A 21,663-nucleotide genomic window follows, 5' to 3' on the forward strand; every position below is an offset into this window, starting at 1 on the left:
CTATTGAGGAAATCTGAGTGTAGCACAAAACTTTCATGGGTGCTGAACATGTGTACTAATTTAGTCCTGAATTATCCTAAAATTTAATTCTGTGAATAGGAAAATACAGCATGCCAAAGCCATTTTAATGAGAATCACATAATTTAGAGTAAGTCAATAATTGATAGTATAATTATAAAAGTAACACATGCACGTTAAAATCTTCAAACATCAAGCCCCCCTTCAGAGATCCACTCCCTAGAATAACTTGTTAATTTTTCTTATTTATACAGCTAGACATTGTTATAACTTTAAGTAGACTTATTTCTAAATTTCCTATCAGCATAAACAGTTTGTATTCTCCCCGAAAAGGGTTTTTAATAGACCTACTCTTCCTTACATATCCTACTTCCACTGTCTCTTTTACTATATGTTGGCTGTGTTTGTTTTACATATTTATGGTTTTGTATAATATTTTTAAACAGATTTATTGAGGTATAATTGAAATATAGCATTGTTACTGGGGTGAGGGTCTGCATTGTGTGGAGTCTCTGTTCCTGGATTGCCCACGAAAAGACTGACATGAGATCTGTGCTGGAGTAGACAGCCAGAAAGGAAGCAGCAAGCACAAAGCAGTTCATTAAATCAAAATTATACTCTCAAGGTGTGTAAGCAGGCAGGTTCTGCCAGGTGGAACCAGTCCCCGGGTTGTTTTGGGATTGTGTATTTTTGGGTCTTTCTGGACTGGGAGGAGCTGTGACCTTTAGTGGGGTGGTTTCTAATGGAGGCTGCTTCCAATCATTTGGGGGATGCCTCCCACAGGTTGGGAGGGGGAGGTTTTGACCCTACAAATTGGTACCAGAACTGTAAAGGCAGCCTTTCTCCTTGGGGTGGGAGGCTATAACCATAATGCAAATACATTATTATGAGTCTAGGGGCAGAGGTGGAAAAGTAAAGTGCGTGCCTTGCACCTATGGCTCTTGCTCTGTCAGCCCCAAGGTCTTGGAAGCCACAAGGTCAGGATGTTGTGCCCCTGGCTTCTAATGTGTAACCTATTATCACCCCCCTTACTTCGAGGTCATGTCTCTATCATTCTCCCCTCAAGGACTTGGGACTCTGTGTCAGAAAGTTCCTTCTACTGGTCATAACTAGCTTCTACCTAACAGTATATTGATTATTTGCTAGCAAATATAAATTTTAGTCTGCATTTTGCTTTTAGGTTGGTGACAAAATTGAAACTCAGTAAAATAGAATGAAATATATTATTATGTAAACATTTTTTGTTGAAGAAGAATCTTTCCAACATCAGGATCAAGCTATCAGCACCAATTCTAAAACATACTCAGTAACTCCTGTTTTCTTTTTATGGTTTTTTTTTTTTTTTTTTTTTTTTTTTTGCCTCCTAGGTTCACTAAATTCTTAGACTCTTTTTCCAGTTTTTAAAATTATTTTCTGAGTGATTTAAAATTCATATACATCTACACATAGTTTTATTTTAGGCTTTCAAACTTTATAGAAAGATTGATCCCACAAGAAATTCTGGTTTAATATAATTTTTTTGTCAGAACTTGCATTCAGCTCTGTTGAATAGAAGTCTGGTATTAATTTGAACTTGTATGTTATAATAGGATTACCACCTTAGTGTTAGCCAATGCCTCCATCACAGTCACATAATTACCTTTTTTTTTTTTTTTTTTTTTTTTTTTTTGTGGTGCTAACATTTAAGATCTAGGCTCTTAGCACCTTTCAAGTATATAATACAGTGTTGTTAACTGTAATTACAGTACTGTGTATTAGATTCCCGGAATTTATTCACGTTCTAACTGCAGGTGTGTGCCCCCCCTTTTTAAAGATTTTATTTATTTGTCAGATCAAGGGAGCGCGGGAGCGCACACGGGGGAGCGGCAAGCAGAGGGAGAGGGAGAAGCAGGCTCCCCGCTGAGCAGGACCCTGGGATCATGACCTGAGCCAAAGGCAGACTCTTAACCAAATGAGTGTACCCTTTTACCAGCATTGCCACTTTTCCCCTTCCCCTTAGCCTCTGGTAACCATCATTCTACTCTGTTTCTGTGAGTTCAGCTTTTTTAGATTCTGCATAAAAGTGATTATCATAAGGTATTTGTGATTCTGTGTCTGCCTTATCTCACTTAGCATACTTGCCATCAAAGTCTGTCCATCCTGTCTCTCTCACTATTAAACTATCCCTGTTTTTACTTCTTTCTCTTTATCCTTTCTTCATGTGTTCATCATAAATTCTGTTCCCTTTGGCTGCCTTTTCCTTCTATTGCAGAAGTTCTCTAACCTAACACCAGAGAGCAATACTGCCATCTACAAGTTCTATTCATAGTTTTAGGCTCTAGAACACAATTATATCTGATCACAGACCCACAGATTGGTGACATTATACATTTACCCACTTGAATGGGTTAAAGTCACCAGGCAATTCTAGTTGTTCCTGATATAAACAAGGAAAACAAAACAAATCAAAGAAACAACCCTCCCACCCCCCAAAAAAAGAAAGCAGAAGAAAACTTTTACAATCCTTATGGCAACTATTCAATGACTCTAGTCATACTTGTTCAATTTTAGCAGATAACTGTGCTTGTGAGCTCATAGAAAAAGATAAGTTTTGTGTGAATTTGCTTTTCCAGCTTGGAATTCTTAGTTATAGCTTCTACAGTGTTCTGTTCCCTCAGGGGCTATGTGGTATTCCTTTTCACTTATGTTTAGTATCCTAAAACCTACCTTTGCCAGCTCCTCTCATAGAGCCTGTAAACTCTTATTTCTCATCCTGGTTTTCCCCTCAGTTATTCAAAGAATATTTATTAGAGACTAACTCCAAGCCAGGCTCCTTATCATTTTAGCATTTTGGTATTCGGTATTGTACAGAGCCAAACTTTCTACTTTATAAGACATACCAAAGTAAGCACACACACAGGACACACACACACAAATATAAGAATCTTGTCATTTACCACTTCTTTCTCTATCTACAATTCCAACAAGTTTCTAAGAAACCTTATAGTGTTTATTATTAAATTATTAAAGGTTCATTTTTATACATAGAGATAGCCCTGGGAAGATAGTAAAATACCAATAAATGTATAAATTATTGACAATTTAGTATAAAGTGTTTTCAATAAAACTTTTAACAAAAATGAATACAATTTTGGAGAAGTATCTTCAGGATATTGAATTAGAGGTAAATTCAAACGATCATTCTTGATGAGGAGAGACCCCTTTGCCACACATCTTGCTCAGTCTGGCCGGGGTCAGTACAAGTACCATGAGTTGGGGTACAGAAAGGGTGAGCAAGAGAGAAATTGGAACCACAAGGATGTTGATGATAGGCTTACTTTACACATCTACCCAGAACAAGCTTAACCCTGAGTGGATTTTATACTCCTTGTCTGTATCAGTATCTTTGGAGACCCCATGTAATATTCAGATTTCTAGACCCAACATTGGGGCCTCTGGAACTAAAATCATTAAGTGTGGGATTTGGGAATGTGTAATTGTAACCAGCTCCTGTGGGCTTTTTATGTACATGTGTTTTGATAGCCATTACACTGAGTAGTTAATGTGATAAATAGATACGATATGTGGATTTAGTCTGCTTATGAGAATTTTGTCTGCAACTCACATTCTCAATATTTCCTTCACCATATTTCAGGTAATTAGTTTCAGTTCTGTCACAGTGATCGGCATTAGCTATTAATTTATACCATTGTTTGGATGTTTGAAAAGTAAAACAAATTATAAATGTGATTACTATTCATTTTATCAGTCATAATTTTGATTTGGCATGTCATTAACCTGCTAGAATTTTGTTTAAATAGTAATGCCTACTGACCATTTGTAATGGTATTAGTTCTGATTTTAGAAGACAGTGAGCAATGATGTTATAATGAAAATCAAGCAATTGTAGGTATTGCCAAAATAACATTCTGGAAAAGGCAGGCAATTCCTACTGGTTGAGTTCTCAAATAATAATAATAATAAAAAAGAATATTTGTAGTATTTAAGTTATGTTTGATATCCACATTTTGAAAATTTACATACAGCCATTGAAATTCAATTGAAAGCAAAGCTATGAGATTTCTACCAATAGCTTGGGGGAGAATAAATTCAATTCAAATATGTGGTATAAAACCACAGTTTCTATGTGAAAATTTACAACTATAAAATACTAGGAGAAGTTGGTAGTATTGAAAACTATGCTGAAAAACACTAAATACGAGATCCAAATGGAAAAAAAAGTCAAATGCTTGTCAATATAGGACATTTTTCATGATTTGTTTAAAGAAGTATAATTTATGGGAGACTTTTCATGAACATTGGGTAAGAAAACATTTTTAAATAGAACACAAAAATGCACGAACTGGAAAGAGGTACATTAGAACTAAGATCTTGTGTTATCACTTGACAGAATTAAGAAGGTTGGTGAAATTGCAAGCCATGTAACAGGAAATATATTTGCAGGATATATAGCCAATGAGAAGCTTAGAAAACATGAAGAACTTACATAAATCAAAAAGTAGAAACAAACCATCCCACAGAAATAGGCAAAAGAATTCAGTAGTCACTTCATGAAAACAGATAGATACCAATAAACAATAAGTATATGATTTGTTCAACCTTTAGCCATCAGAGAAATGCAAACTAAAACTACAATGAAATATAACCACACACAGAACTGATTGGCTAAAATCTGGACATATCTGAATAAATACGTGAAAAGCTAAAACAGACTATGGTGAATATTGGCAAGAATGTGAAGCAATGGGAAATATCACATACTAGAGGTGATCTATAATCTGGTGCCAAATTCCACAAAGTAGTTAGAATGTAAACTGGTTCAACTTATTTGGAAAATTGTCACTATATTCTAAAACTAAAAATATATATACCTTTTTACTAAAGCATGTCATTCCCAAATATAGCACAAAAGTACACACACATCACACAACACACATGTAAGAATGTTTGTAGCAGCTTTATTTATAATAACTTCATATTGGAAACCATCCAGATCTCCATCAAGTATAAAATAGATTGTGATATATTCATAGGATAGGTACACTATAGCTATGAAAAAAAATTTTTTAAAAGCACAGATGAATCTCACAAGTATGTTGGGCAAAAGAAACAAACAAAATTCTATAATATTGTATGATCCTACTTATCTAAAGTCCAAAAAGAGACAAAATCTTTATTGTGAGAGTAGTCAGAATAATGGTTTCCTTGAGAAAAGAGAGTGAGTCTGGCAGTTGGGACAGTGCAGGAGAGTGTGTTCTCAGATATTTGTTTCAATTTGTTTAACTAAGTAATAGTTTCATAGTTTTATTCACTTTGTGATAATTCATTGAGCTATAGACTTATTGTTTGTGCTCTTATGAAGACTATAAATAAAAAAGTTAAATAATTCAGCTTAAGATATGATTATATTTGTGTAACTTAACAAATATAGTCCAGATGGAAAGAATTTAATCAACAAATTGAGCTGAACAAATTTTAAATTTGTGGTATTTAACCAAAACAATTTTCTCTGGGGTGCCTGGGTGGCTCAGTTGGTTAAGTGTCTGCTCAGGTCATGATCCCAGGGTCCTGGGGTAGAACTTCATGTCCCACTCCCTGCTCAGCTGGGAGTCGGCTTCTCTCTCTCCTTCTGCCCTTCTGCATGCTTGTGTTCTCTCACTGTCTCGCTAATAAACAAATAAAATCTTTAAAGAACAAAACAAAAACAATTTTCTCATTGTCTCACATGGTCCTACATACACTAGTTTAAAACAACATAAAATAATGTTAAGTAAAAAAGATAATATAATACAAAAATCTTTACCTCTTGTCATTTAACTGAGAATTGTAAAGTTCCCCTCAATGATAGTGTACATGCGTGTTCTGCTTTAGTAAAATATGCTTCAATTCACAAAATATGTATCAAGTTTTTAAATATGCAAGAGGCACTGTGATAGGGAAAAGGTAAGACACAACACTTTTCTTTAGGAAGTAACCATCTAAATCAATATTAAGGAGCATTCATTTTTTTATAGTTAATATATTTTTCACATTTTAATACATAATTTCAATACAAGGTATAAAGTAATCCCTGTTATAAGGTTCCACTGTCTGTGTCCCTAAGGTTGTTAAATAAAAGGGAAAGCTCTTTAATCGAAAGGTCAAGTTCACACTAGTAGTATAAAAAAAAAGTATCAGTGTGAAAGCAATTGAAAAGGAGTTTAAAGGATTGGGGAATGGCTATACTTGTTACAGGAAATAATTAAGGGTAAGGGTGAGACAAGGGCACTCCAGGAAAAGATGATTGCTTGAGCTGAAAAGGGACTGTTGAGAACTGTGGGATATTTCCAAATAACAGCTGGTCATACTGTTTTCCAGCTTTGTAAAACAAAAATCTGAAAGAAATGTAAGACAAGGTGTGGAAGTTAGTGCGGTTACTTTATAAAGGACTTCTTTAAAGCAAAACAAAACAAAAACAAAAACAAAAACAAAACAACTAGGTTGACAATTACCTATTTAATTTGTTAGCAATTGGAGGATCCTTTGAAGAGTTTTGGTTTAAGATAATCTGTTTAGGAATATTAAGCTACTACTGACATTTTATGGATTAGAAGGGAAGGTTTGTAGTAAATTGACCTTTTAGAAGGATATAATAATAATCCAGATGAGTGTAAATAAGCAAATCACCTTGAATGGTAAAAGCAGGAATAGAAAAAAAAAAAAAAATAAAAAACCAAAAATAAAAACAAATCCAAGGACTATTGTAGATTCTAAAGGTCCTAGTGTTTCTTTCTTTTTCTTTCTTTTTAATTAAGATATAATTGACATATTATATTCATTTCAGGTGTACATAATGATTCAATATTTGTATATTTTGCAAAATAATCATCACAGTGGATCTAGTTAACATTTATTACCATATATAGTTTACAGTTTTTTTCATGTGATGAGGATTTGTAAGATTTACTCAAATGTGCTAATAAAGTATTCTTAACTACAGTCACCATGCTGTACATTACATCCCCATGACATTTATAATTTGAAGTTTGCACCTTTGACCTCTTTGACCCATTTCACCCACCCCAGCGCCTTTCAACCAGCAATCTGTTTTCTGTTATCTATGAGCTTGTTTTTGTTTTGTTTTATTACTTTTTTTTTTATTCCACATGTAAGTGAAATCATGCAGTATTTATTTTTCTGCTTTATCTAACTTGGCATAACTCCCTCTGGGTCCATCCCTGTTGTCACAAATGACAAGATTTCATTCTTTTTTTATGGTTGAGTGGTATTCCATTGTATTTATATATACCACAATTTATCCATCCATCTCAATGGATGCTTATTAGATCGTTTCTTATTGTGGCCATTGTAAATAATGCTGCAGTGAACATGAGGGTTATAGATCTTTTTGAGTTGGTGTTTTCATTTTTTTGGGATAAATATCTAGAAGTGGAATTGCTATATCATATGGTAGTTCTATTTTTAATTTTTTGAGGATCCCCCATAGTATTGTTTTCCATCATGACTGCACCGATTTCCATTCCCACCCTCAGTGCACAAGGCTTCCCTTTTCTTCACATCCTCACCAGTGCTTCTTATTTCTTGTCTTTTTGATACTAGCCATTCTACAAAGTGTGAGGTGATATCTCATTGGGCTTTTGATTTGCATTTCCCTGATGATTAATGATGTTGAGCATCTTTTCATGAACCTGTTGGCTATCTGTATGTTTTCCTTGGAAAAATGTTCAGATTTTCTGCACATTTTTTAATTTGATTGTTTTTTGCTATTGAGTTGTATGATTTCTTTATAGATTCCGGATATTAGCCTCTTATCAGATATATGATTTGCAAATATATTCTTTCATTCAGTAGGTTGCCTTTTAATTTTGTTGATGCAGAAGCCTTTTACTGGTGTAGTGCCACTTGTTTATTTTTTATTTTTAGTTTTGTTGCTTTTGCTCTTAGTATCAGATTCAAAAAAATCGTTGCCAAGATATAGGTCAGGAACTTACTGCATAGGTTTTCTTTTAGGAGTTTTATGGTTTTGGGTCTTATGTTCAAGTCCTTAATCCATTTTGAGTTTATTTTTGTGTGTGGTGTAAGCTGGTGATCCAGTTTCAGTCTTTTGCATGTGGCTGTCCAATTTGCCCAGCACTGTCTTTTGAAGAGACTGTTTTTTTCCCTGTGTAAATTAATTGACCATATATGCATGGATTTATTCTTGGGCTGTATCCTGTGCTATGGATCTATTCTGTTTTTATGCCAACCATACTGTTTTAATTAGTCTAGCTTTGTAATATAGTTTGAAATCAGGAAGCATGATGCTTTCAGCTTTGTTCTTTTTCAGGATTGCTTTGATTACTTGGGGGTCTTACTGTTCCATACAAATTTTAGGATTTTTTTGTTCCATCTCTGTGAAAAATGCTTTTGGAATTTCCATAGGGATTATATTCAATCTGTATAGTTTTTTTGGGTAGTATGGATGTTTAAACAATATTAGTTCTTCTAATCCATGAGCACAGAATATCTTTTCATTTATTTGTGTCTTCCTCTATTTCGTTAATGTCTTTTAGTTTTTGATATACAAGTCTTTTAACTTTTTGGTTAATATATGCCTAGGTATTTTTTCTTTTTTGATGCATTTGTCAATGGGACTGTTTTCTTATTTAAGAACTAGAAATGCAACAGATTTTTGTGTATTGATTTTGTATCTTACAACTTTACTGATTTGTTTATTAGTTCTAACAGTTTTTTGATGGAGTCTTTAGGGTTTCCTATATATATCATCTGCAAACAGTGATGGTTTTACTTTTTTCTTTCCAATTTGGATGCCTTTTCTTTCTGTTTTTGTTTTTTATTTTTTATTTTTTTTGGACTAATTGTTCTGGTTAGGACTTCCAATACTGTATAGAATAAAAGTGGTGAGAGTGGGCATCTTTGTCTTGTTCCTGATCTCAGAGAAAAGCTTTAGCTTTTTCCCTTTGTCTGTGATGTTAGCTGTGGGCTTGTCACATATGGCCTTTATATGGTAAGGTACATTCCCTCTATACCTGCTTTTTGAGAGTTTTTATCATAAAGGGATGTTGAATTTTGTCCATGCTTTTTCTGTGTCTGTTGGATTGATCATATGATTTTTATCCTTTATTTTGTTGATACGGTGTATCACACCAACTGATTTGCAGATGTCAGATCATCCCTGTATCCCCAAATTAAATCCCACTTGATCATGGGGTATAATCATTTTAATGAATTATTAAATTTAGTTTGCTAATATTATATTGAGGATTTTTATATCTACGTTTATTGTAGATATTAGCCTGTAATTTTCTTTTCTTTTCCTTTTGTTGTTGTTGTGGTTGTGGTTGGCATCCTTGTCTGGTTTTGTTATCAGGGTAATGCTGGCCTCATTAAATGAATTCGGAAGAGTTCCCTTCTCTTCTGTTTTTTTGAGAGTTTGAGAAGGGTTGGTATTAATTTTTCTTTGAATTTTTAGTAGAATTCACCAGTGAAGCATTCCGGTCCTGCACTTTTGTCTATTGGGAGGTTTTTAACTGATTCACTATCCTTGCAAGTAATCAGTGTGTTCAGATTTTCTACTTCATTTTTTTTTTTTTTAAGATTTTATTTATTTATTTGACAGAGACAGCCAGCAAGAGAGGGAACACAAGCAGGGGAAGTGGGAGAGGAAGAAGCAGGCTTCCAGCAGAGGAGCCTGATGTGGGGCTTGAGCCCAAAGCACCAGGATCACACCCTGAGCCGAAGGCAGACGTCCAATGACTGTGCCACCCAGGCACCCCCAGATTTTCTACTGCAACATGATTCAGTCATGGTAGGTTGTATGTTTCCAATAACTTATCCATTTTTCCTATGTTGTCCAATTTGTTGGCATGTAATCTCTTACGATCCTTCCCATTTCTGTGATAGCACTTCTCTTTCATTTCAGATTTTATTTATTTGAGTCCTCTTCTTCTTCCTTTTTTTTTTCCTTTTCCTAGTTAATCTACCTAAAGGTTTTTCAATTTTGTTTATCTTTTCACAGAACTAGCTTTTAGTCTCGGTGATCTTTTCTATTGTCTTTTTGGTCTCTATTTCATTTATTTCTGCTCTAATCTTTGTCATTTCCTTCTTTCTACTAACTTTGGGATTTGTTTGTTTTTCTAGTTTTTTTGAGGTATAAAGTTAAGTTATTTATTTGAGACTTTTCTTTTTTCTTGAGGTAGACATTTATCACTATGAATTTTCCCTTTTCGAACTGCTTTGCTGCATCTCATAGATTTTGATATGTTACATTTCCATTTTTTTCAAGGTATTTTTTGATTTCTCTTTTGATTTCTACTTTGACCCATTGGTTGTTCAGTAGCATGTTCTTTAATTTCTACCTGTTTGTGAATTTTCCAGTTTTCTTTGTGTAATTAATTTTGGAGTTTCATACCATTGTGATCAGAAAAGTCGCTTGATATAAATTCAGTTCTCTTAAATTTACTAAGACTTGTTTTATGCCTGGTACATGATTATCTTGGAAAAAGCCCCATGTGCACTTGAAAACAATGTGTTCTGTGGCTTTTAGATGTAATGTTCTATAGATATCTGTGAAGTCCCTTTGGTCTAATGTGTCATTTAAGACCAGATTTCCTCATTGATTTTCTGGCAGGATGATTTATCCATTCATGTAAGTGCAGTATTAAATCTTCTACTTTTATTGTATTTCTGTCTGTTTCTCCTTTTAGGTCTGTTAGTATTTGCTTTATATATTTAGGTATTCCTATGTTGGGTGCATAACTATTTATAAATGTATCTTCTTGTGAGATTGACTCCTTTATCATCATGTAATGCTCTTCTTTGTCTCTTATTACCATCTTTGTTTTTAAGTCTGTTTTGTCTAACTATAGTTACTCCACCTTTCTTTTGGTTTCCATTTGCATGGAATAGCTTTTTTCATCCCTTCCCTTTCAGTATGTGTATGTTCTTGCATCTAAAATTAATCCTTGTAGGCAGCATATAGATGGGTCTTATCTGTCTTCTCTTTCTTTTCCCTCCTCCCCTCCCTCTCTCTCCCTTCCTCTCCCTCTCTCTCTTTCTTTTTCTTTCTTTCAATCCATTCAGCCACTCTTTGTCTCTTGGTTGGAGAATTTAGTCCCCTTACATTTAAAGTAGTTTGTTTGTTTGTTTTAAGATTTTATTTATTTGAGAGAGAGAGTGCAGAGTGAGAGAGTGAGAGCATGAGTGGGAGGGGTGGCGGGGAGGGGTAGAGAGGGAGAAGCAGGCTTCCCGCTGAGCAGGAAGCCTCTTGCAGGGCTTGATCCCAGAACCTTGGGATCTTGACCTGAGCCGAAGGCAGACACTTAACTGACTGGACCACCCAGGTACCCCTAAAGTAATTATTGATAGGAATCGCTTATTGCCATTTTGTTAATAGTTTTCTGATTGTTTTTGTAGATCTTCCCAGTTTCTTTCTTCTGTTGCTCTCTGCCTTTGGGGTTTGATTACTTTATTTAGTGGTATGCTTATATTACTTTATCTTTTGTGTATTTACTATAACTTTTTGCTTTGTGGTTACCATGGGGCTTACATATAACAACTTGTATCTACTACAGTCTGTTTTAACTTGATAACAACTTAGGTTTGACCCCATTGTAAAGCTCAACATTATTACTCTCCCTCTCCTGACATTTTATGTTTTTGATGTCATATGTTACATCTTTTTACCTACATCTTGTGTATCCCATAACTAATTATTGTAATCACAGTTATTTTTACTACTTTTGTCTTTTAATCTTCATACTAGCTTTATAAATGATTAATCCACTATCCTTACTATATATTTACCTTTCAAGGGGAATTTATTCTTTCGTATGTGTTCTTGTTACTACTTAGCACCCTTTCTTTTCAGCCTAAAGGAGTCTCTTTAACATTTCTGGTAAGGCCATTATTAAATTTGTAATGAAATTTAAATTATTTATTTTTTTAAAAAGGTACTTCAAATATCAATGTGACCAAATGTGATTACCCTCATATTCTTGTTTTCTTTTTACCTAATATATATATATATATATATATATTTTTTTTTTTTTCTTTTTTTAACATTTACTCATTTTGTCTTCTTGATATATTACCTCAGAGAAAGTTGTATATCATCTCATTTTCATGGTAAACCATTTAACCCATTTCTGTGTTGAGAGCTACTCATTATCCAGGTCTTTAGGAACATGATTTAATGTTAACCAGCTATGTTTCTTGTACTTTTGAATTTTCCCTCTATTTTAGATCCTTTCCCTTGTATGTCAAACAAGCATATATCTTCCAGTGTCTCAAAACTGCCATTCCTTTGCTTGCTACATTTCTGTTCATTCAGTGGAAAACCTTTGCAAAGACCAGAATTTATATAATTTTACTTTCTTACCTTCTTACTCTTCAAAATTTTATAATATGAATTATGTTACTGCCGCCCTAGTGCAATTCCACTCTCAAATCATTAAAGTTATCATAGTCTTCTAATAGAATATCTTTTGTAATCCTTCCTTCTTTGACTTTCTTTAACATTTATGCCTGTTGATTACCTTCTCCCTCTTAAAAACCAATTTTAGTTTGGTTTAGGGCTAGATCTCTTCCATACTCTGCCGATTCTTTCTTTTATTCCACATTTTGTGCTGGGCCTTCTCTCTCTATAGTCTTCCACTGAAGATTAATTAGGCCACTTCAGCTACCGTTCTTTGTGACATTGCCACACATTTTTTTTCTATTGAATTCCATTATGAATGAAAATATGCATTTGTATTAGTAGCTTTATATGAATAACTTACTTTTCAAACTTAATAAATCTATAAACAAACTTGTTTTTTCTCTTCAGTATTGGATATTCCTCTAGCTTATTTAAGTTCTCTAAATGACACCACTATTTGCTTTGCTTGAATTGTTTACTTCGTATATTTCAATTGGGAGAGACAGATGTGTGAATTCTGGGATAGGATGGAAGGAGATTAGAGTTGCAGTTGGGGACTATGCCCAGACGATTATAGGACTTCTGAGAAACTTTGTGGCATGTAGCTAAAAATCCATCAACTGGAAGAGTAGGAGGGATAAACATTTAGCCAATGTCTTTAGTACTTTTTGGATAAGAATTGTTCTACTTGTTAACTCTCTCCAGGCCTCTGAGTTGTAAGTACCTGAGTGCCTAAGGATTCTGCAGTTATCTGACTTCCAGGCCTCTGAAGAAGCCGTGGGACAGAAAGAGGTTCACAGTAGGCAGCCAGGCAGTACACTTGAGTTACGCTTACAAGAAGCTGGCCCTATGCTGGGTAAAAACGCTTGGAATTAGGTCATTGCCAAAATATGAGATGAGTGGAAAGAATGTAAAGCAGTGCGTAAGAAGTGTTTGGCTCATTGTGATTATCCTACATTTTAACAGAATGGATTACTTTTCATTTAGCAAACTTAACCCCTCCTTTCCCACTTGCTTATTTTCATCAAGCAAATCTTACTTTCAAGTGCCCTTCCCAGTTCTGCCTATCCTAAATCCTGTCTTTCCTTTAATTCCCAGCTCAAATTATCCCTCTTTGATTTTGTCCCATTAATAAAAAGCCATTTCCTCCTCCTCTTATATCCCAGTGAAGGATCTCTGGTTGCCCTAGTGAAATGAATCTTTGTCCCAAGACGAGAATTTTCTTTCTTGTGTGTGTGTGTGTGTGTGTGTGTGTGTATGTGTGTGTGTACGTGTGCCTCCATACATGCACTTTGTAGCATTTGCTTTAATCCCAGCTTTTGAGTTTTGAAATTCTGTCGTGATGATAGTACATTTACAGCCAGTTATTAATTCCATTGGAGCCTCAACTATTTTATCTATGTATTCTGTGTTCATAGTATCTATTTTGCTGAGTTATTTCAAGCTTTAAATAATAAACTATAAGTAATGTGCTTACACAGAATGAATGCCCTCCGAAAGTTCTCTTCCCACCTATAAGGCCACAAGACAATTGATTTTTTTTTTTTTTTTTTAATGTTCTTCTAAAGAGATTCATTGCAAATGTAGATGTTCACAGCTAAGTTCTTCGGTGAGAGTGACAGGGTTTTTTTTTTTGTTGTTGTTTAACTGACTCCTTGATTGCCGCAGAGATCATATTGTAACGATTGTGGGGAGGAGGGGTGGTATAGCCTTGGGATGAAGCCGGTGCTGAGGCAGACAGCAGAGAGCAGAATGATCTCACTGAGTGTCTTATTTCTAGAGCCTTCTCTTCTTCCAAGCTTCTGATTTTATGAAATAATGAATCTCCTAATTTTTCAGGCCTGCTTGATTTGGGTTTTCTGGTTCTCCGTGTTTAAAGTACTTAAAATGACACATACTTCAATAATTATTAGCTCTACTGTTGTTTAGTATTTTCAATTATCTCAGGCTCTGCTGTTGTCCCCTCTGTAGGGTCAGGTGCTGGCACACTGTTAAACTACAGGAAACACAACAGCCTCAGAGAAATGTGACTCAACATGCAGGGTGGGGCAACTCAGGGCCCCTCCACTGCATAGCATTTGTTCTGCTTTCAAGGTTCCCCACGGCATCTGAAGCTTTCTATCCCTGGAGGCGACTGCCCATATGTTCACCTTTATTACCAACCTGCAGTTTCGAGGCATCTGCTAAACTACAATTTTGAGTGCTCAATGGTGATTTCATTTGCGTAAAAAAAGGAGACTTTTTGCCCCTTATTAAGTTAGAATGGCATCGCACCACAGTGTAGAGCTTGCATAGGTCTATTAAAAGAAGCCGTAGAGCTAAGAGGATTAGAGGCTTATGTGTGCTGTTAAAAGGTGAGGAATCAGGTCGTGTTCATGTGTGCTTATTGTTCTTTCTCAGAACAATAACGTAAACAGATTCTCTCTTCTGAGAGAAAAGGAAGTTTCAATAATGTAGAATTGGCTTTGCTTCTATCTGGAGCCCTTATGCCTCTTAACTGCAGAGAACATATCAGGGAGTCTGTAGGAGAACACTGGCAACATAGTAACAGGCTACAGAGGCCACCTAGCTACAGATGTTCCCCAGTTTTACACAAGCTGACTCTTCATGGTGGTTTCCTTTCTGCAAAGCTTCCAGCTCATTCTGTAGCAACACCTGATTAGAGAGCAGTGCCTGCAACATTCTTGGCTGTCCTTTCTCTCCTTGTTACCTTCTCTTGTCAGGGTAGTTGAGTTATCAAATGGTATAAGTGTTATGTCAATACCGTTTCAAATATAAAACGCTAGCCATGCAAAGGCTAAAGGAAATTGTTTTCTAACTAACTGCTGGCAGCCTGCTCTTATAGATTAAGACCAGGTCTCTCCACAAAGCACTGAAGCAGCAAATTTAAAAGGAGGCAAATAGAACGTAGACTATTTGGCATCAGAGATAAAACAGTTCATTACCTGGTTAATGTTTGCATTTTCCTGGTATAGAGCAAGCATAAAATTACAGATAACAAAGTGACATTTAATAGGCACTGGACATTTCAAGAGAAATGTAGCTTTTAAAGAAGTTTCTCTTTTATTCCTGGAAAAATTAAGGCAAATGGGAGGATTATTGTATCAGGTACAAACCTCAAAGGCAGAAAATGTAGGGGAAATAAAGTCTACCTTCAATCCTATGAATTATTAATTATGGAAATCTGGCCAAGCCACTTTCTTCCTTGCAGGGACTTAATTTTTGAATTTATTATACACAAATTAAAACACCTGTGTTCTCTACTACACAGGGTTGTGGCAGAAATGAAATGAAATCACGTATGTAAAAGTGCATTAAAAACTCCAAAGCACAACAACAAAATTTAAGCCACTCTTTCAGGTGAAGATCCTGAATTTGCAATGTCAGGTGTAATAACCCGAGAGCGACAAAGACACGACAGAGATTGTCATACTTCACCAAGATGTTATATTTAATCTAACTCGGCCTCTCAGAGTTAAGAGGTACTTTAGAAACTACCTAGTCCATCTATAGCTAGAATCCTGTCCTCTCTGTCAAAGAGTGTTTCTGCCTGTATTTGGACACATCCTATAATGGGGAGTTCAGTACTTATTTGAGCCCATTCTCTGCTCTTTGAGTGAACAGTATCATTTTGTGCATAAAGCACAGGATTTTATAAGAAAAGGGTTCAAGCCATTGCTTTGCCTCTTATTGTTTTCCTAACACTGGGCAATGTAGTTTTAGATTCAACTACCCCATTTATAAAAGTATAATAATAGTGTTCCACATGTCATAGAGTTATATGCCTACCCAAGTACTTTACACATGCTAGCGATTATGCGCAAGTGAGATGTCATGTTATTTTACTACGTATGTTATCTTATTTATTGCCCGAACATATGCAGTGATAATGTAGTACCAAAGATGATATGTGCCATTTAAATCATCTTAAATAAAACTTTCAGAGATGTACAATTCATAAATGTCACCTTGAACCAAAAAGGTTATTCCATTAGCATTAAGAGAAAATGAAGGATTAATATGAACTCTGAAATCCCCTTAAACACAGTTTAGTTAAATGGTACTGTGCATTTTCTTTAAAATATAATGCAGCAAATGAGAAGAAAAGAAAGTATTTGGACATCAGTGATCTTCAGTATCTTATGGAATAAAGTATAGGCTAGTAATCTTACTTTCAGAAGGGGGATGCTAAAGTTATTTGACATGACTAGTCACAGGCAGGAGTGAGCCAGAATTGTAATGTAGACCATTTATCCTTGTCACGCTTCTGTCTCTTGCTTTCCTCTTGAATCTTTCTGGGATGGCAGACTTTTCACCTTCCCATTTCCCTTTCCATATGCGTCCTAAGCAAGGAACTTGTCTTGTTCCCTTTGAGGGGCCTCATCTAATTTAATGAACATCAACAAATCAAACTAATTTCATTTGTTTGTGTGTGTAGGTAATTAACCTTCCAAAGTCTTCATTCAGTTACTTTGTCTAAAAAATGGTCACAGTAACGCCACAGCTTTAAGAATTAAATAAGGAAATCCATATAAGGCATTTAGCATATTTTCATACTCATGGTAAGCTTCAATGATTTCTAGATATAATTATGATATCATAATTAAGATAGAGTTTTATGTTATGCTTTCAAAAGTTAGATTAATCAAATGAAAATAGCTTTGGAGCCACAATGACTGTATTTGAAACTTGGATTTATAAATTACTTGTTGTGTGGAATTAGGCATTATTTCGACTTTGTGATTTTCAGCTTTTATAGGTGTAAAACAGGGAAAATAATAGTACATGCCCTCCAGTGTTACTGTGAGAGTTAGATGAGAAAATCCTTTTAAAGAGGTTAGCACAGTAAACACTCATAGTAAATAAATAAATGCTATTTATTATCACTGTAATAGTTCAGAGACAATTTCATATTGTGTTTTCTTTAAAGTGTTAAAATAGAAAAGGCTGTATTTTGCCCGTTACTAAAAGTCTGTGCAAAGAATGACATCTAGAACTATAGGGAAAAGCAACAAAAACAATAACAAAACATTTGCATAGGAATTAGGAGAGAATTCATTTATCTGAACTTTCTTCTTCCTGATCCTCTATTTCTGTTTCCAGAAATTGAAACTTAGGTTAGTATTTCCACATCAACTATTTTGCTTCTCAAAGAATGTTATAGATCTTCCTGTATTTCTGTGGGGAGGGGATGATGAAGATGAAAACGTCTTGATGGCCTGTATTATCTCTTAATATATAATATTATTATAGTTTTCGTATCAATTCTGTTGTTTTCAACTTGCTTCTGCCATCTATCCTCCTCCTGAGTGATTCAACAGAAATGAGGTGATTTAAGCATATGATGGTATAAAGTATATGCTCTTTAATTCTCGTAGGTGATAAATAGCTGGGCAAAGTATAGGGATGATTTGCAAAGTTAAATTGGGTAGCTTAATAGTGATAATGTGTAAAACTGAGTAATAGACAACCCAGTCATTGAATATTTATCAAACAGTATCTCATACTTCTTAACTGGATTCTAACATTATTTTTTTTAATTCACTAATATTTTAAATTATTTAGATAATTTGTGTATTCCCTTATCACAAAACAGTAAACAAGAAAACAAAAAATATATATAAAAGATTTAACTGTTTAAACATAATAAAGATTTGGATGTATTCATGCAATTGTTAGGGTATAAAAGTTAATATTGTTAACTTGTTCACAATAAAAAATAAATGTATCAAATTAGTATAGATGCTATCTATTGAGATATTATTTTATTATTTTATACATAGTCATTGAAAGAAAGAGTGATTTGCAGGAGAAGTTCCTATTTAAAATTATAAAAGATAATGTTTGTTTCTATATTTAACATATCAGGAGTAGAAGGAGTGCCCCTGCTTGATGCTCTCTCCTCCTCCCTGGGCCCCTCCCCCCTCCTGCCTGTGCACGCTCTCTCCCTCTCTGTCTCTTCGCTCCCTCTAAAAATAAATAAATAAATATTTAAAAAAAGAAAAATTATTTTGAAAACAAAAAAAATAAAAATATTAGGAATTTGGAGTCACTTGAAATTATTTGTATTTTAGAAAATATTGAATTTCTGTTTTGAGAGATGAAATTTACAACTGATTAAATTATGTAATGTATATACTAATATTAATACTAGTTAATATTTATACTAACATTATTAATTAGGGATTTTCCATTGAGTAGCATGGGAAAAGTATATGGCTTTAATTGAAAGTATTACAAATAGTTTGATAACTAATTGGTTATATTTGCATTGAGAAAAAAAAACCTCAAATAATATTCTCAATTTGACAATATCTTTGACTAGAAATCTAGTTGATTGTTTTTCTTCTTTATCCTTTGTGAATTATTCCTCTACTTGTACAATGGTTATGTCTAATATTAATAATGGTAACATGTATTTAAGTGTACACAGTAGTATTCAGTATACAGTAGTGTATACAGTAGTATTTCAAGTAGATATATATACTTGAATATATATATATATATATTTTCCGTTCCCACTTTATTGGTAACCTTTGTCATTGTCCACTGAAGACCAGCAGAAGCACACCTGTAGTCAGACAGTTTTGGGTTTATTACTTGTTCTAGGAGAGGAGACTGAACACCTTGGGAAAATATGGGTGTTTCAGTCAAAGGATATGCCAGGGTGAGGAGGGAGGAGAGGAGGTTGTTACAGGATTTGGGCTTATATTAGGAGTTTTTGCTAGATTGAGTCATGTACGAAAGTGGGAGTTATTTCATGATTAACTTAGTAATTTTTATATAAGAGGCAGAAAAAAGGAGAGGGGCTAAAGTTGTAATGGACAAAGAAACAGTTACTAATGTTAAGAGATGAAAATCTTTCATCATTTTTATGGTTTGCACTGAGTTCTAGTTTTTGTCTGTTAAAATGCTATTATGAAATGTTTTTGTTTTTGTTTTTGTCTTGTTCATTATGGATTCAGTGACTCTAATTATTTTGGTGTATGTGCACTGTTTAAGTAGGAACATTGTAGCCTAGCTATTAGTACTAGTTGTCAAGGCTATTTTTTCTTCTTCACATTCTTTATTATGGAGGAATTGTTTTCAAAGTGTAACATCAGTATCACCTGTGAACTTATTAGAAATGTAAATTCTCAAACTCCTTCCAGACTGCTGAATCAGAAACTGGGGATTAATTGCATAAATTGAAAACCTCTGCAATTACATAGTTTTTTTTTAAATGAACTTTTATTTTGGAATAATTTTTGGTTTTCAGAAAATTGCAAAGATAGTACAGAGAGGTCCTATATACCCCTTGTCCAATTTTCCCCATTGTTTACATCTTACATTGTCATAGTATATTTTTCAAAATTGAGAAACTGACCTTGGTACATTACTTTTGACTAAACTACAGTTTTAATATCAGTTTCGCCAATTCTGCCGTTAATGTTCTCTTTTTGTTCCAGGACCCAATTCAGAGTACCACATTGCATTTAGTTCTCATGTATCTTCAGTATCCTCTGGTCAGTGACACTTTTCTTACTCTTTTCCTGTTTTTGTTGTTGTTGTGTTTTGTTTTATGGCCTTGAATGACAAGAAGTATCCTGTAGGACATCCTCCAGTCTGATTTTTGTAGTGTTTTTCTGATGATTAGACTGAGTTTATGGGTTTATGAGAAGAACACCACAGAGGTAAAGTGCCCTTCTTATCACATCATATCAGGGGGGGTACGCGATATGCACCAGACATCACTGGGGATATTAAGTTTTATCACTTGGTTAAAGTACTGTTTGCTAGGTTTCTCCAGTGTAAAGTTATTTTTTCACACCTTTCCTATTCTGTTCTTTGGAGCATGGGATTACTAAGTCAAGCCTGCCCTAGAGTGTGTGTGTCTGTGTGTGTGCACGTGTGTGTATGTGTTACAAGCTCTACCCCCTGGAAGTGGGAGTGTCTGCATATATTAAATGGATTCTTCTGTAAGAAAGATTCATCTGTTCTCTACCAGCTATTTACTCATGTATTTATGTATGGACTCAGTATGGACTCATGTATATTTATTTTTTACTTTGGGTTATAATTTAATACTGTTATTTCTTTTGCTGCTCAAATTGTTCCAGCTTTAGCCACTGGGAGTTCTCTATAGTTAGATCTTTTGTCTCTATAACATGTCCCCATTCCTTTGCATTTTGAGTACTTCCTTACTTTCTGGTACTATAAGATGCTCAAAGCTCATCTTGTATTTTGCTTGTCCAGCCCTAGAACCAGTAATTTTTCCAAGGAACCTGGTTCCTTTTATTAAAGAATGGTATTGAGTTCTGGGCGCTGGGTATACTTGTTGTTGGACTGTCATTGTTTTTAGGCCTTGTCTGCAAACAGACTATAAATATATATGTAGACATGATAACCTATGAGAAGAACGTATCTAAATTGTTTTGCTATCTGTCGATCTTATTAAGCTGAACATTAGTTTAGTCTGATGATCCTGACTCTAATTTAGTACCACATGGTTTATTATCGTCTTATTTTTTGATTATGTATAACTTCTCTCTCTGAAAGTGAGAAAGTTAGCTAAATATACTTTATTTAAAAATTCTGATTTCAAGATTTTTCTTGTATTTAATCTTTTTGGCACCACCTGTGAGTGGGACGTTTCTTATATAGAACATAAGATTCATTAATTAATAAGACACATTTATCCTTTGAATATAGGTTGTTAATTTGAAATATTTTACATTAATGTAACTACCAGCTGTGCTTTGCATGCAAGGGAGTAGTATAGCAAGAGTCTAAAAATAATGTTGAGTGAATAATCAGATTTAATAAAATTATCCTTATGTGAACTGCAGTTATTTGAGCTGTGTATCAGTGGCCCTCAGTCTCAGCTGCACATAGGAATCATCTGGGAATTTTAAAAAATGCTGATGTGTGGTTCTCACCTGCAGAGATTCTGATTTAATTTGTCTGGGGTTAAGAATGAGGCCAGGGACTTGAAAAACTCCCCAGGTGATTTTGATATGCAGCCAAGGTTGAGCCAAGGTTCAGAACCTCTGCTGCCTTTGGCTAAGTTAATGCTGATTGCAGTATCTTCTGTGCTGTCTTGTTTTCTGAATAGGTATATTTCAAGCTAGGTCACCTGTGGAGTAGTAACATATGTTTGAGTTTGGACAGTGGGGCACATTCTGTTGTATACTAGGAGTGGACACTGGGGCACAGTTGTAGCTATTATAGTAGGGCTATCAGATGTC

The 21,663-nt window shown here is 34.6% G+C and overlaps 1 long non-coding RNA gene across 2 annotated transcripts in view; it reads left to right on the forward strand.

Annotated features, from left to right (window-relative positions):
- The first annotated feature begins 9,705 nt into the window (after positions 1 to 9,705).
- LOC103665760 overlaps positions 9,706 to 21,663 on the forward strand; it is a 406,816-nt gene continuing 394,858 nt past the window's right edge. For both annotated transcript variants that reach the window (XR_569373.2, XR_569379.2), the window contains exon 1: positions 9,706 to 9,826. This is a non-coding gene — a long non-coding RNA (uncharacterized LOC103665760). The remainder of the gene's footprint in view (positions 9,827 to 21,663) is intronic.

The sequence above is a fragment of the Ursus maritimus genome, unplaced genomic scaffold (genome assembly GCF_017311325.1).
Source record: "Ursus maritimus isolate PB19 unplaced genomic scaffold, ASM1731132v1 scaffold_36, whole genome shotgun sequence".
NCBI lineage: Eukaryota > Metazoa > Chordata > Mammalia > Carnivora > Ursidae > Ursus > Ursus maritimus.